This window comes from Spermophilus citellus, assembly GCF_964194105.1.
Source record: "Spermophilus citellus genome assembly, chromosome: 5".
Taxonomy (NCBI): domain Eukaryota; kingdom Metazoa; phylum Chordata; class Mammalia; order Rodentia; family Sciuridae; genus Spermophilus; species Spermophilus citellus.
This window is the reverse complement of record NC_138186.1, coordinates 51,007,847-51,023,254: the sequence shown is the minus strand read 5'-3', so window position 1 is coordinate 51,023,254 and position 15,408 is coordinate 51,007,847. Positions and strand designations below refer to the sequence as shown.

At 46.6% G+C, this 15,408-nt stretch overlaps 2 long non-coding RNA genes across 2 annotated transcripts in view; both read left to right on the top strand.

Annotated features, from left to right (window-relative positions):
- The window catches only part of LOC308650070, a 637,596-nt gene that overhangs the window by 606,842 nt on the left and 15,346 nt on the right, over window positions 1-15,408 (top strand). The gene's annotated exons all lie outside the window — the stretch shown is intronic.
- On the top strand, window positions 392-14,801 carry LOC308650073. Its single transcript, XR_014022237.1, has 3 exons — window positions 392-685; window positions 12,323-12,451; window positions 14,698-14,801. It is a non-coding gene; the product is annotated as an uncharacterized lncRNA (long non-coding RNA).

Below are 15,408 nucleotides of genomic sequence, written 5' to 3'. Positions count from 1 at the left end.
AGCAGCAGTAGGAAACTGATACACACCACTAGACTCCAACTCAAGGTTACTATTTCCATCTAACAGAGTGAGAAACTAAGACTTGGGAAGCTAAGTGACTTTCCCAAGTCCACACAGATAGTAACAAAGCCAGGATTTGGATTTGGACTATTCTAAAAGACCCTGTTGCCTCGCTGCCTAACGTCGGAACCCAAAACCATGGCTCTGGCTATTTCTACATTATCTGCCGCATGGCTTGGGGTGCATGAGTTACACTCTGTGTCTCAGGGTTTTTATTTTTTTCTGTAAAATGGTTCTGTAACCATGACAGAGCTGGCTCACAGTAAGTAGGCAGCCATTTTATCCATTATTGTTCTTTCTTATCCTAAATGGCCAGTAGGTTGCCCTGGTTCTTCCAGTCACAGGGCCGGGGACCTGGTCCATCTGCTTCTGTGCCAGCACCATCATCACTGCTGACACCCTCCCCAGAAGCCAGAGAGATCAGGGGATCAAAGCACGGGGTTGGTAATAGGAGCTGACAGCTCCCAGCCCAGACACCAAGTGCACCTTCCACCCCCAGCCTCTGCTCTGTCTGCCCGCGAGGTGGATACTGCAGGGGGACGTTGGAGACATCCTAGGGAAAGGCAAGTGTGCCCAGGCTCTCGTCCCTCTCCAGAAAACAGACCCAGGACAGCACACACGGCAGGTGAGTCATGCATGTGACCTGGTTCTCCCGTGAATCGGGCAGGGCACTGGTGAGTGAGCGTTGGCAGGGCCTCTCCCTCTCTGGGTCTCTTCCCTGCTCTGAGCACAACCAAGCATTTGATTCTCACAATGATCACATGGACATGAGTGAGGTGCTCCCCGATTCTTGAATTTGTATCCCTGGAACACTCCTATCTCTGAGTGATGCTATTATCTTTCCCATTTTGCAGATGAGAACAATGAAGCCCAGGGCGGGGTGGTGGTGGGGGGGGAACAAGTTGCTTTCTAGATGGTTCTGGTTACCGGCCATTTTGTGCAGTTTAGTTTCAGAACCTGATTTCTGAACCACCTGAGACAAGAAGCCTTCTTGGGCCTCAGAGTCGCCAGAACCCTCTTTTAATATGCAGCTTCCCGCGCCTCTTCTTCACAGCTTGTGATACAGCAGGGCTGGTGACACCCAGGAACCTGTCACTTTTAAAAGCTCCTCAGGGGACTCCCACGTGGGAGCTCAGCTACACTTAGAGAATCAAAGCTGTAAGATGTTTGCAAGTTCAAACAAATTCCATGACATCAAGTAAGGCAGGAAGAGACCCTGAGATGACAGTTACTCCAACATCCGGAGCCTGCAGCTCTTTGTCACCCTCCACCATCAGAGCTGTGGCCCCAGCCCCCCTTTGTCACTCATCTTCGAATCCTCGGAGCCTCTGGGGGCTCACAGAGGATGCAGAGCAGCAGGCAGAACTCAGAGCTCTGTTCCTCCTTCCCAAGACCGAAAGGCACAGCTTGTGGAACTATCTGGAGGCAGAAAATCCACTCTTCACCTTGAAGGGAGAAAGCCGGGCACAGAAGACAGCTGGAGTGGGCCCAGGGCCGGCCCTCCAGTTTGCAGTCTGGGGCTGGGGAAGGGGAACTGCCATATGGCCGCAGCCTGGCTGGCGCTCCCAGCAGCCCCCAAACAAAGCGGAGGCATCCAAGAGGACAATGTCCTACCCTTTACTCCATCAGAATGTCACGGCCCCAGGCTCAGCACACTCAGGTGGGAACCAAAGAATGGCTTTAGGAGTGACCCCGACACCTGATCTGCCTTCCCCTTCAGCTGCAGGGAGCAGATGACGGCTTCCAGCCGAGGTGAGGGGGCTGCCAGGAGCCTGCAGAGCAAGGCACCCCCAGGAGCACTATTCATGTTTGGGCCTTCTTCCTGCTCCATCTGGCCCTCACTGGCAGAGCTCCCGGCTCGACTTACCCCTGGGAGGGCTGTGTGTCCTGCCAACCCTCCAAGGGCCCGGGAGGGACGGGAAGAGATGGGCGGGGAGCGGAGATGGGAGCCAATTCTTTCCCACGGTGCTGGACCACACAACCCGGAGCCCCAGGTGGACACTGCACATCTGGGCCGAGGCGGAACCCCAAGATTCTTTTGTCTCCCCTACCCACCCCTGAGTGACCGTGACGGTGCAGCCCTCAGCCTGCATGGGGATGGCGCCTGCACGGGCCCTGAGAGGGACCAGCCTGAGCTGGAATCTCTGGAGGGCACCAGCCATGTCCCCTCCCTGTCTGTACCTGTCACTCCCCCACCAGGGGCTGGCGTCTGTTTCTCCTAGAATCTGGGCTGACCTTGTGACACTTTGGCCAACAGAAGGGCTCAGGGGTGACACCTGACCCTTCCTCATTGATCCTTAGGAGGCTTAGTGGCTCCTGCTTTAATGCTCTCTGGGAAAGCCACCTCTATGCTTTAAGGAAGCTCAAGTTACTGAGAGACCTGTCACTGTGTAGGGAGGGAGTGGCCACGGGGGGGGGGGTGGGGAGGGGACTTGGAGCCAAGTTTTCTTGCTCCTCTACCTGCTCAGTAGTGACCTTAGGGTCGCCAAAACCACAGATAAGGCTTACAACACAACCAGCGACCAAGGGCCAGCAAGGCCGAAAATCCAGATGGATGAGGACAAGCTACTGACAGTCACAAGACCATGCATCTGTGGGGGAGGATGCAGAGGGAAGCCACCGGGCAGCATCCGGTGGACAGGAAAACAGGGGACCTCAACAGGCAGCAGATATTCACCAGAAGGCAGGAGCCAATTTAAGGACTCCTGAAACTGGTGACCAAGCGCAAGGGCCGAGGGGTCTGGAGGGTCTGGGGAGCTCACGGGGTTCTGGAAACAGGCATGGCAAGGCCACCTGCTCCACCCTCGGGAGACACTGCCAGGCATGGCATAGAATTTGGAGTAGAATAGGACAACAGAAATGAAGGATGGAGCCATGTGAGGTGGGGCACGCCTGTAATCCCTGGGACCCGGGAGGCTGAGGCAGGAGGACCCCAAGTTCAAGGCCAGCCTCAGCGACTTGGGCCTTCAGCAACTCAGCGAGACCCTGCTTAAAAAATAAAATAAAATAAAACTAAAGGGCTGGAGATGTAGCTCAATGGTAAATACCCCTGGTTCAATCCCCAGTATCAAAAGAAATAAAGAAAGAAATGAAGGACAGGAAGAGAGTCTGAAACAAATGGGAATGGCAGTTTCTAATTTATTGTGTTTCCTCTCTGGCCCTCCCTTAGTTCCTCATATCAGATGAGCTCCCAAAGATCTTCCTAGTACTGCCTCCTAGAGGCTCAGGAGGCTGAGACAGGAGAACAGCAAGTTCAAAGCCAGCCTCATCAAAAACAAGGCTCTAATCAACTCAGTGAGCCCCTGTCTCTAAATAAAATACAAAACAGGGCTGGGATGTGGCTCAGTGGTCGAGTGTCCCTGAGTTCAATCCCTGGTACCAAATAAATAGAAATAAAATAAAATAAAATAAAATAAAATAAAGGCATGCTGTCCATCTACGACTACGGGGGGGGGGGGGGAGAGAAAGAGAGAGAGAGAGAGAGAGAGAGAGGGAGAGATTAGAAACAGTAATCAACCTAGTAACAGCGAGGATCCTAGATCCTGAATTGGGTGTTGAAATATCATTTCCCGTGGAAAGAGATCCGGCTTCTGGAGAAATGCCTTGTGTCAGGTCTAGATCAGAAAAGTGCAGGATACGAGGTGAGCAGATCGGCTAGACAGACACGCCAGCAGGAAAGCTCCCAAGGACTAACAGGATCACGACAAAGAGACCCAGAAGCCTGGCGGAAGAGGCTCCAGCTGGAACATGGGGCTTAACAAGGATAAGAATCACAATGGATTTAAATCAATCAAGTAGATTTAAATCTATGGGTTCATAATGCTATTAAAAGATAATTGCCAAGAATTTATTAATCTTGAAGAGTGGTAATGTGGGAGGCCAACCTTACGGGTGACTGAGTTACACTCCCCAGCTGGGTGCTGAGGCGCTCAGTCACAGAAATGTGTGTGTCTTGCTACAGCCCATGGGTGAAGCTACGTTCACCTGTTCCTTTGTAATATAACCCCTTGCCCTGTTTAGGATAGAATCTTCCATGGAAGTGCCTTGTGTGTGTCCCCTCCTCTTACTGTGCCCTTGGGTGTGGCCTACCCAGGTGTCAGTCAACCTGCTCACAGTGGACATCATGAAGATAGACTCAGCCCCCTGAAACCTGACCCCTTGCCTCATTTGAATAGCTTCTCCTCAATAAAAGGGGTCAGCGCGTGCTCTTGCTCTCTCTTTCTGTGGACCCTTAAGATCAGAGGAGCCGTCACAGCAACCCCAAAGAAAAAGGTATTTGTGTCTTTTGTGTGGTTATTTCGTGCAGCCCAGTTAGCCCAGTTTAACTAGAGTGACCCCTGAGCCTTTTAGTCGCGAGAACAGAAACCCGGCAATTGGCGTCCAACGTGGGCCGAAAGGTCTTTAAGCCGCTGGGACAGAAGTGACAAATTCTGGCTCCTAAGGGGACTCCAATTTAAATATTAAAGAAAGTTAGTGAAGTTGAAAGTTCTCTCCAGAAGTTAAGCATGCTTAGGATTGCAGAGTATTGTGGGCAGAATTGTAGAAAGTAAGTGAATTAGACAAAAGGAAAATCTGTGACGTTAAAATTTTTAATATTGGGGTATAATTGTAGACTCTAAATAAATATAGTTATTAAGATGATTGATGGGCTATGTTGTTGAGTTGAGTCCTCTCCATGGAAAGCTCGCTTTTATGGATTTTTTTAAAATTGTTTTTATAAATCTTTATAAAAGATTTTTTGGGGGCTAGGATTGTTGCTCAGTGGTAGAGTGCTTGCCTAGCATGGGCGGAACCTGAGTTCCATCCTCAGCATCACATCACATTAAAAAAAAAAAAAAAAAAGATTTTTTTGGCCTTTATGTTCTAGAAGTTTGCGCTAGGAGAGTGAGAAAAAGGGAGAGAAAATGTGATGTTTACCTGGAGAGAAATAAGTTTCAATTTTCTATTGTTTTCGTCAATTCTCAGAAAGTATGTACGGACCTTTTTACTACTTGATTGTCCTATGAATCAGAATGGCTGTAACTCAGCCACTGGGGACAAGAGACTTTAGCTGCTGCTGCTTGCTGTTCGCTATGGGGTCCTAGCCCCTGCAGCCAGCAGTGCTTTTAATCCTTGAATTACTTGACCTAAATGCCAAACACAGACTAACTTAAGATCTGATGGTAATGCTAGCTAAAAAATGGATAAAGAATTTATCCTGCTTTAAATATATATGTCTATATGTGTGCGTGTGCCTGTGTTTAAATATAAATGAGGCGAGGCAGCTCCTTATGGAAGTGTGACAAGGAATAAATTAAAGAGAAACAATAGATTAGATAGCACCTTTTGGCGGGGTGTGGTGGGACCAGGAATTGAACTCAGGGGCACTCGACCACTGAGCCACATCCCCAGCCCTATTTTGTATTTTATTTAGAGACAGAGGCTCACGGAGTTGCTTAGGGCCTTGCTTTCGCTGAGGCTGGCTTTGAACTCGCCATCCTCCTGCCTCAGCCTCCCGAGCTGCTGGGATTTCAGGCATGCGCCCTGGTGCCCAGGGGGATATCCTCATTTTGATGTTTTCGGTGAATTGGCTGGTACATGGCACCAACAGCTGCTACACAGAAAAGAAACAGCCAGAAATTCAGTCCCTCCTAAGGGAAGGTCACACCGCTGCCTGATGTACTGCCAAAGGGATCTGACCTGAATCTGATAATCCCCTGGAGCCAGCGGCCAGTGTGCCAGAAATACCGGGAACTGAGGAACACATCGAACTGCACCATGTGTGTGTGACCAGCGAAACCCAGACTGCAAGACATGACCACAGGAGCGACACCCGTCATGCCCCTGTTCTACTGGCTGGAGCAAGTCACAGGTCCTGCCCACACTGAAATAGATAATATTATCCAAGAGCATGACTCGTGGGTATGGGTCACTTAGGGTGTGTTGGTATCTGTCTCTGTCTGTCTTTCTCTCTCCATTTTTTTTTTTATACTGGGAATTGAACCCATGGGCAAATAACTCCTGAGCCTCATCTCCAGTCCCCTTTTCTTGTATTTTATTTAGAGACAGGGTCTCACTATGTTGCTGAGGGACTCACTAAGTTGCTGAGCCTGGCTTTGAACTCTCCATCCTCCTGCATCAGCCTCCTGAGCCACTGGGATTATAGGCCACCATACCCAGCCAAAACTAGAAAAATTCTAAAGGAAAACAGGAAAAAAAATTCTTGTGGTTTGATATAGGCAAAGGTCTCTTTTTTTTTTTTTTTAAAGAGAGAGTGAGAGAGGAGAGAGAGAGAGAGAGAGAGAAAGAATTTTTAATATTTATTTTTTCGTTCTCGGCGGACACAACATCTTTGTTGGTATGTGGTGCTGAGGATTGAACCCCGGCCGCACGCATGCCAGGCGAGCGCGCTACCGCTTGAGCCACATCCCCAGCCCCGGCAAAGGTCTCTTAAGCAAAGAAATTGAAGAAAACCTCAGAAGATAGAGAGATCTCCCATGCTCCTGGACAGGCAGAATTAATATTGTCAAAATGGCCATACTACCAAAAGTGTTATACAGATTTAATGCAATTCCTATTAAAATCCTAATGACATTCTTCATAGGAATAGAAAAAGCAATCATGAAATTTATTTGGGAAAATTAAGAGATGTAAAATAGCTAAAGCAATCCTTAGAAAGAAAAGTGAAGCAGGAGGCATCTCAATACCAGACGTTAAACTATACTACAGAGCTATAGTAACAAAAACAGCATAGTATTGTCACCAAAATAGATTTATAGACCAATGGTACAGGATACAGGACACAGAGACTAACCCACATAAATATGGTTATCTCATACTAGACAAAGGTGCCAAAAACATTCACTGGAGAAAAGATAGCCTATTCAACAAATAGTGCTGGCAAAACTGGAAATCCGTATGTAGCAAAATGAAATTAAGCCTCTCTCTCTCTCTCACCCTGCACAAAAATCAACTCAAAGTGATCAAAGACTTAGGCACTAGAGCAGAGACCCTGCGGCTACTAGAAGAAAAAATAGGCCCAAATCTTCACCATGTAGGCCTAGGATCTGACTTCCTTAACAAGACTAACAAGACTCCTAAAGCACAAGAGTAAAATCAAGAATCAATAAATAGAATGATTCAAATTAAAAAGCTTCTTCTCAGCAAAGGAAACAATAACGTGAGGAAAGAGCCTATAGATTGGAAAAAAATATTTACCATATGCACCTCTGATAAATCATTAATCTCTAGGATATATAAAGAACTCAAAAAACTTAACACCAAAAAACAAATAACCCAATCAATAAATGGGCTAAGGGACTGAACTGACACTTCACAGAAGAAGAAATACAGTTGATGAACAAATATATGAAAAAAGTGTTCAACATCTCTAGCAATTTGAGAAATGCAAATCAAAACTACTCCAAGATTTCGTCTCACTCTTGTCAGAATGGCAATTACCAAGAATACAGGCAATAATAAATGTTGGTGAGGATGTGGGGGAAAAGGCACACTCTTACATTGCTGGTGGGACTGCAAATTGGTACAACCACTGTGGAAAGCAGTATGGAGATTCCTCAGAAAACTGGGAATAGAACCACCATTTGACCCAGCTATCCCACTCCTTGGTTTATAGCCAAGGACTTAAAATCAGCATACTATAGTGACACAGCCACATCAATGTTTATAGCAGCTCAATCACAGTAGCTAGACTATGGAACCAACTTAGATGTCCCTCAATAGATGAATGGATAAAGAAAATGTGGTATATGTATTCAATGGAATATTACTCAGCTTTAAAGAAGAATGAAATTATGGCATTTTCCAGTAAATGGTTGGAGTTGGAGAATATCATGCTAGCAACATAAGCCAATCCCACAAAACCAAAGACCGAGGGTCTTCTATAATATGAAGATGCTTATTCACAATAAGGTGGGGGGGGGCAGGGGACACTAGGGAAGAATAGCATTATCTTAGATTAAGTAAAGGGAAGTGATGTGGGGGGAGATGTGGGGATAGGAAAGATAGTAGAATGAAACAGACATTATTATTGTTTGTATATATGTGACTGCATGACCAATATGATTCTGTAAAACGAACACTCAGAGAAATGAGAAATTATATCCCATCTATGTATGATATATCAAAGTGCATAAATGCATTCATTCTACTATCACATAAAGCTAATTAAAACAAATTTTTAAAAATTTTAAAGATCTCTTAAGCATGGGTCATTAAAAAATTAATAAATTAAATGATAAAATATTGCAACTTCTGGCATTCAAAAGACACTACCAAGCTGGGTGTGGTGGCGCACGCCTATAATCCCAGCAGCTCAGGAGGCTGAGGCAGGAGGATCACCAGTTCCAAGCCAGCCTCAACAATGACGAAGCACTTTAGCAACTCAGTGAGACCCTGTCTCTAAATAAAATACAGAAATAGGGCTGAAGATGTGGCTCAGTGGTCGAGTGACCCATACCTACTCCCCCCAAAACAAGGGCAAAAAAAAACGAACTATACACTTAAAAATGGCTAGGACAGAAAATATTATGGGGTGGGCTGGGGATGTGGCTCAAGCGGTAGCGCGCTCGCCTGGCATGCGAGTGGCCCGGGTTCGATCCTCAGCACCACATACCAACAAAGATGTTGTGTCCGCCGAGAACTAAAATAAAATATTAAAATTCTCTCTCTCTCTCTCTCTCTCTCTCTCTCTCTCTCTCTCTCTCTCTCTCTCTAAAAAAAAAAAAAGAAAAGAAAAAGAAAATATTATGGGGTATATATATTAACACAATTAAGACTTTTTTTTTTTTGATACCAGGAGTTGAACCCAGGGGCACTTAACACTGAGCCATATCCCAAGCCCTCTTTAAAAAATTTTTATTTTGAGAAAGGGTTTTGCTAAGTCACTTTGGGCTTCTCTAAGTTGCTGAGGCTGGCTTTGAACTTGTGATTCTCCTGCCTCAGCCTTCCAAGTCCCTGGGATTACAAGCATGCACCAGTACACCTGGCCAATGAAGAGATTTTTAATGAATGAAAGACTTGAAAGGACCTTTCAACCTGGTGCAGTGGCACACACCTGTAATTCCAGTGACTCTGGAGGCTGAGGCAGGAGGATTGCAAGTTTGAGGCCAGCCTCAGTAACTCAGTGAGACCCTGAGCAACTAAATTAGTGAGACCCTGTCTCAAAGTAAAATGTGAAAAGGGCTGGGGGTGGGAATCAGTGATGAAGCCCCCCTGGGTTCAATCTGTGGCACAAAAACAAACAAACAAACAAAGGCCTTTCAGAAAAGAAGATATTTGAATTACCACTAAATACATGAAAAAAATTATTAACATTATTGGTCACTAGGGAAAACTATAAAAAGATCCCACTAAATACCTATTAGGGCGATTTTAAAAACCGATCTTTAAAAAAAATCATGACAACTTTAAATACTAGTGAAGATGCAAAGTAACTGAACTCTCATCTATTGTTGGTGAGAACATCCAAGGATTCGGCCACTTGGGAAAACAGTTTGACCGTCTGATGCCTCCTGTGCAGCTGGCAATCCCACCCCTGCCTATCTACACCCAAGAGAATGAAAACAAATGTCTATTTAAAAGTCTGCCATTTTAGGGGAGCTGGGGATGTGGCTCAAGCGGTAGCGCGCTCGCCTGGCATGCGTGCGGCCCGGGTTCGATCCTCAGCACCACATACCAACAAAGATGTTGTGTCCGCCGAGAACTAAAAAATAAATATTAAAATTCTCTCTCTCTCTTTAAAAAATAAAATAAAGATGTTGTGTCCACCAAAAACTGACAAATAAATATTAAAAAAAAAAAAAAAGCCTGTTCAGGTGCTGGGTTTGAGTCTCAGCACCACATATAAATGAATAAATAAATAAAGGCATTGGGTCCATCTTCAAATAAAATAATTTTAAAAACAGTATACTGAGGAAAATAATCTGTAAGCAGGAAAAGAGTACTCCACATGACTTTATTTATATGAAATTGTAGAAAGGAGAAATTTTCAAAAAAATTTTTTTCATTAAAAAAAATTTTGAGATAGTGTCTAGCTAAGGTAAATTGCTGAGACCAGCCTCAAACTTGGGATCCTCCTCCTCCTTAGCTTCTGCAGTGGCTGGGATTACAGCCTGAGCCACCACACCTGGCTTAAGGAAATCTAATCCACGTAACAGAAAAAGATCAGAGGTTGTCTGGGGCCAGGAAGAGGGAGGGATTGAGTATAAATGGCACAAGGAAAATACTGGGGAGTCGTGAAAATGTTCTTAATTGCAGGAATGCTATTTGTCCAAACTCATTAAATCGAACACTTAAAATGGGTGAGTTTTATTTTATATAAATTTTACCTCCACAAAGTTGATTTTTTAAATGGGCGAGACTGAACCATGGCATCTAGAGACGCCATAACGAGGCAGAATGGTGGGTACCATTGAGGGATCTGGGGACCATAACTGGTGTGGGACAGGCGGGGACTTCTGTAGAGGTGGGGAATTGCAAGGGCATATGCATGATAAGTATTCACCACACAGGGGCTGGGGCTGTGGCTCAGTGGTAGAGCACCTGCCTAGCACATGTGAGGCCCTGGGTTTGATTCTCAGCACCTCATATGAATAAATAAAGCAAAGCTATTGTGTCCATCCACAACTAAAAGTGTTTTAAAAAAAGAATTCACTACACAAAAAAGAAAATTCACTAAGTTATACCTTTGTTTTCTGTGTTCACATATCTGTTTTTATTTTATAATATTTAAAATGAATTTAAAAATAAAAGTAATACCAATCACTAACATTTCTTGAGTATCTTCCATATGCAGGGCACTGTCCTCAAGTAATCCTTCCCCCAAATCCATGGGGTTGGTATTGCTATTATCTCCAGAAAAAAGGGCGAGGAAGCTGAGGCCCAGAGAGGCCAAGCAATTTGCCCAAGGCCCCACAGCCAGAGTAGCAGAGCTGGATTTTGGTGTAGGCCAGGTAGCTCCTAAGTCCGTGCTCAGAGGTAAAAGGAGGCTCTAATGGGGGTTAGGAGTAGAAACTTAGGCGGGGAATGTGGCCACCTTGCTCGTCCAGCCAAGCTCTGCTGAAGAAGGAGACTCCATAGGAAGAGGATATCGAGGTAGGAGTTTAAGCCAAGATGTACACAAGCTTCACTTGTTTCTTTTTTTATTTTTTGTTTCTGGGGATTGAACACAGGGTTGCTGTACCCCTGAGCTACAACCCTGATCCTTTTTATTTTTTACTTTGAGTCCCATCAAATTGCCCAGGCCAGCCTCAAACTTGGATCTTCCCAACTCAGCCTCCTGAGCCACTGGGATCATTGGCATGTGCCACCAGGTCCAGCTTCACTTGTGTCTTTAAGAAATCTTTCCCGAGTCCCTTTGTGTGCTAGGCACTGCTCCAGGCTGCTGGGGCCCGACGGTGGTCATTACAGGCAGAAATCCCTGTCACCCAGGCCCTGACATTCCAAACTGTCCCATATCTCAGTTTTTCCAGCTGTAAAACAGGCACTTGAATACAGTGGCTCACGCCTGTAATCCCACAGTTCCGGAGGCTAAGGCAGGAGGATTGCAGGTTTGAAGCCAGCCTCAGAAATTTAGGGAGGCTGTAAGCAACCAAGTGAGACCCTGTCTCAAAATTAAAAAACGAAAAGGACTGGGGATGTGGCTCGATGTTTCAGTGCCCCTGGGCTCAAAAAAAAAAAAAAAAAATGTGTGGTTAGACATTCAAACCGAATATAAGGGAGTGGGAGAAATGCTCCAAGGTTCACAGGTGGCAATAGAGGACCCAGATCTGACACCAGACCTGGTCACCTCCAGAGTAGATCACCCCAGCAAGAGCAGGGACAACAGGCAGCCTATGTACGGCATTTCCTGAGTCCTGCTGTGTTCATCTTGACCCTGATCAGAGTCAAAGTGACAAGAATAAGGCCAGTAGGTGAGGCCAGAGTAGCCGCCCTCAACAGTGACAACCAGAGGTACAGTCACCTTGCAGAGGTCGTGCACGACTTGCCCTGGTGCAGGGCACGGCCAGGCTCCACTGGGAGAAGAAATCACTCCTCTGGGGCTGGGGATGTGGCTCAAGCGGTAGCGTGCTCGCCTGGCATGCGTGCGGCCCGGGTTCGATCCTCAGCACCACATACCAACAAAGATGTTGTGTCCGCCGAGAACTAAAATAAATAAATAAATAAATATTTTTAAAAATTCTCTCTCTCCCTTTCTCTCTCTCTCTCTTTAAAAAAAAAAAGAAAGAAAGAAAGAAATCACTCCTCTGTCCCCTGGCTCCAGACGCGGGTGACTCTAAGTGCCCGCGTGGTGTGCCTGGGTGTACGGCAGCCATCGACCCACATTCCCAACTCACGTGTGTCGGGGGAGCTACAGAGGGAGACTCGCGGCACAGATGGCTCTTTTTAGGAGGTTTGTGCCTGAGTGGGAAGAGGGAATGTGCTTAGAAAGCTATTCTAGGTGTGGGGAAGGGGGATGTGGGGAGAGGTGAGGCCGGGGAGTCTGTGGAGGAACGTCTGGTTCATGGTCACAGCCAGAGCCTCGCTGCAGCTGGCCTGCCCCAAAGCCCCCAGGAGCTACCCCACATGGTGCTGCTGTTGGGGCCACTGTTCCCCTAGGCCCTGCTCCATTCCTGCTGTGACAGGAGAGGTACTTCGTTTGTTTGTTACTGGGGATTGAACCCAGGGATGCTTAACCACTGAGCCACATCCCCAGCCCTTTTTTAAATGTCAGTTATTGATTGATTGATTGATTGTTGTAGATGGACACAATTTATTTTACTTATTTATTTTTATGTGGTGCTGAGGATCGAACTCAGGACCTCACCCATGCTAGTAAAGAGCTCTACCACTGAGCTACAATTCCAGACCTTTATTTTTCATTTTGAGACAGGGTCTTGCTAAGTTGCTTAGGGCATGGCTAAATTGCCGAGGCTGACTTTGAACTTGAGATCCTCCTGCCTCAGCCTCCCCAAGCTGCTGGGACAGAGATTTTATGAAAGGCCCAGGAATTTCAAAAGGAAAGGAACTTGAAAAGCTTTGAAAGCCATAGCTTACTCACTTTTGAACCTGGGGAGAAGCTGCCTCCAGGCTTCCCCAGGACCTAGACCCCAGCTTCTTCAATAGAGGACCCCTGGGGACTTGTAGATCTCTCCCAGTCTCTGGTTCTGACTTCAGGAGAAACTCCTGCGCCCAATACCTACATCCACCAAAGGACACTAAGAAGATTCCCAGCAGCTTTGTTTCCCACAGTGGAAAACTGGGCACAACTTCCATCACCATCGACTGGCAAATGGATAAGCAAACTTAGAATCTTTTTACGACGGACTAATACTTAGTAACCAAAAATACCTATTGATACCTACTAGAGATAGGAGGGAGAACACAAAGTAGACACTGTGGATTTATACACACACACACACACACACATGCATGTAAGAACGCACTGAGTTGTAACCTAAAAACCTGTGCACTTTACTACGTGCTTATTACACACCAAGAAAAAAAGGAAGAAGTAAAATACTGACAGCTGGTCCCACCCCCAGGGATGGATGTGACCCATGTGGAGTGTGGCCTGGTTAGCGGACCTTCCGAAGCCTTCCAGGGAGTTCTGATGAGCTGCAGGGCTGACCCCTCCTTGCCCTGCTCTGCACCCAGGGCTCTGGTGCCCTGTCCCTGCCCTCAGCCCCCTCAGGAGACCTCATTGAGAAAGGGCAGCCTGGGGCAGTGGGAAGTCTGCAGGAAGCCCGGAGAAGGAAACGTCCATTTCTCTAAAAACCTCAGGGGAGATGGTTTATTTCTGTTTTTGGTCCCAGAGATTGAACTCAGGGGCACTCAACCACGGAGCCACATCCCCAGCCCTATTTTGTATTTTGTTTAGAGACAGGGGCTCACTGAGTTGCTGGCTTTGAATTCGAGATCCTCCTGCCTGAGCCTCCCAAGCTGCTGAGGTTACAGGTGTGCACCAGGCTTGGGTTTATTTGTTTTCTTTTGAACTCGCTGCAGGTGATTATACCTTTATTTCCTGGGTTAGATCTCATAGCAATAGAGTGGGGTGGGGTGGGAGGGGGTTGGTCTGTAAACTGCACTGCACTACTGCTTAATTGCCTCTGGGGCTTTTTGTTACCTGTTGAAGAAAATTTTGACCACCTCCCTGAGGCCACGTGCCTATGGGACACCAGTCTTAGCCACTATGGCCGCCTGTCAGTCAAGCTCTCTGTGGCCCCCAGGCCTTTCAAAGATGTGTTTCCCCTTCCCAGTTCTCATCCGGAGCCTGATGGCTGTTCTGGGGCTCTCGGCTGAAACTTCACTCCTCACTTAAATCACTCTCTGCCACATACACTCTGACCATGTTCTCTATAGGTTATTTTTTTGTTTTGTTTTGTTTTTGGTACCGAGGATTGAACCCAGGGGCACTTAATCACTGAGCCACATCCTCGGCCCTTTTTAATATTTTATTTAGAGACAGGGCCTCCCTGAGTTGCTTAGGGTCTCACTGCTGAGGCTGGCTTTGAAACCCCAAGCCTCCTTCCTCAGCCTCCTCCGCTACTGGGATTACAGGCGTGCGCCACCGCACTGGCTTCTCCATAGTCCTTGACATACAACAGGAATATCCGTTGCTTGGGGTGTGATCTATATATGCTCCTGTCCCCGTTTTAGCCCCACCACATGGGCCAGTGTCAAAGCCTCAGAGCCTAACTGCTGAATGCAAGTCAGCGAACTCCATGCCGCGAGCACTACCATCTGAGAAGGCTTCTGAAATGGGGGGTTCTATTATTCACTCCCTTCATTACCACCTTCCATTCCCTCTGCTCTCCAGGAGGCTGCTGTTTATCCCTGAAACGTTTAAGCGCAGCAGGCCACTGTACTAAAGGCTAGAGAGGCCACCAAATGAGAGGGCACAGTCCCTGCCCTCAAGGTAGTGCACCCAGGGATGGATATGCCCCCAGGAGCAGCACCAGAGAGGGGGAGGTGGAAGTGCTGTGAGTTCTTCCTCCTTCTCTCCCCTCTCCACATCCTCTCCAGGGGATCTCAGATCCTCACAGCATCTTGGATGATGTCCTTCCCTAGCCTAACCCAGCTCTCTCCCACAGGACACAGGCTTAGCTCTATCTGAAATCACCCTGAGAACCTGAAAAATCTGTGATGAAAGACTAGGGTTGTAGCTGGGTGACAGCGTCTGCTTAGCATGCACTAGGCCCTGGGTTCAATCCCCAGACACAGATACAAATGTGACATGAGGTTAACAGCTTTATTGTGTACAGAATGAGTCATACCAATAAAAGAGGAATCAACACTGAAAAGTAGGTAATAAAAATGAAAAGACAATTTATAAAAGATGGAACAAATATTCTTTTTTTTTTTTTAAAG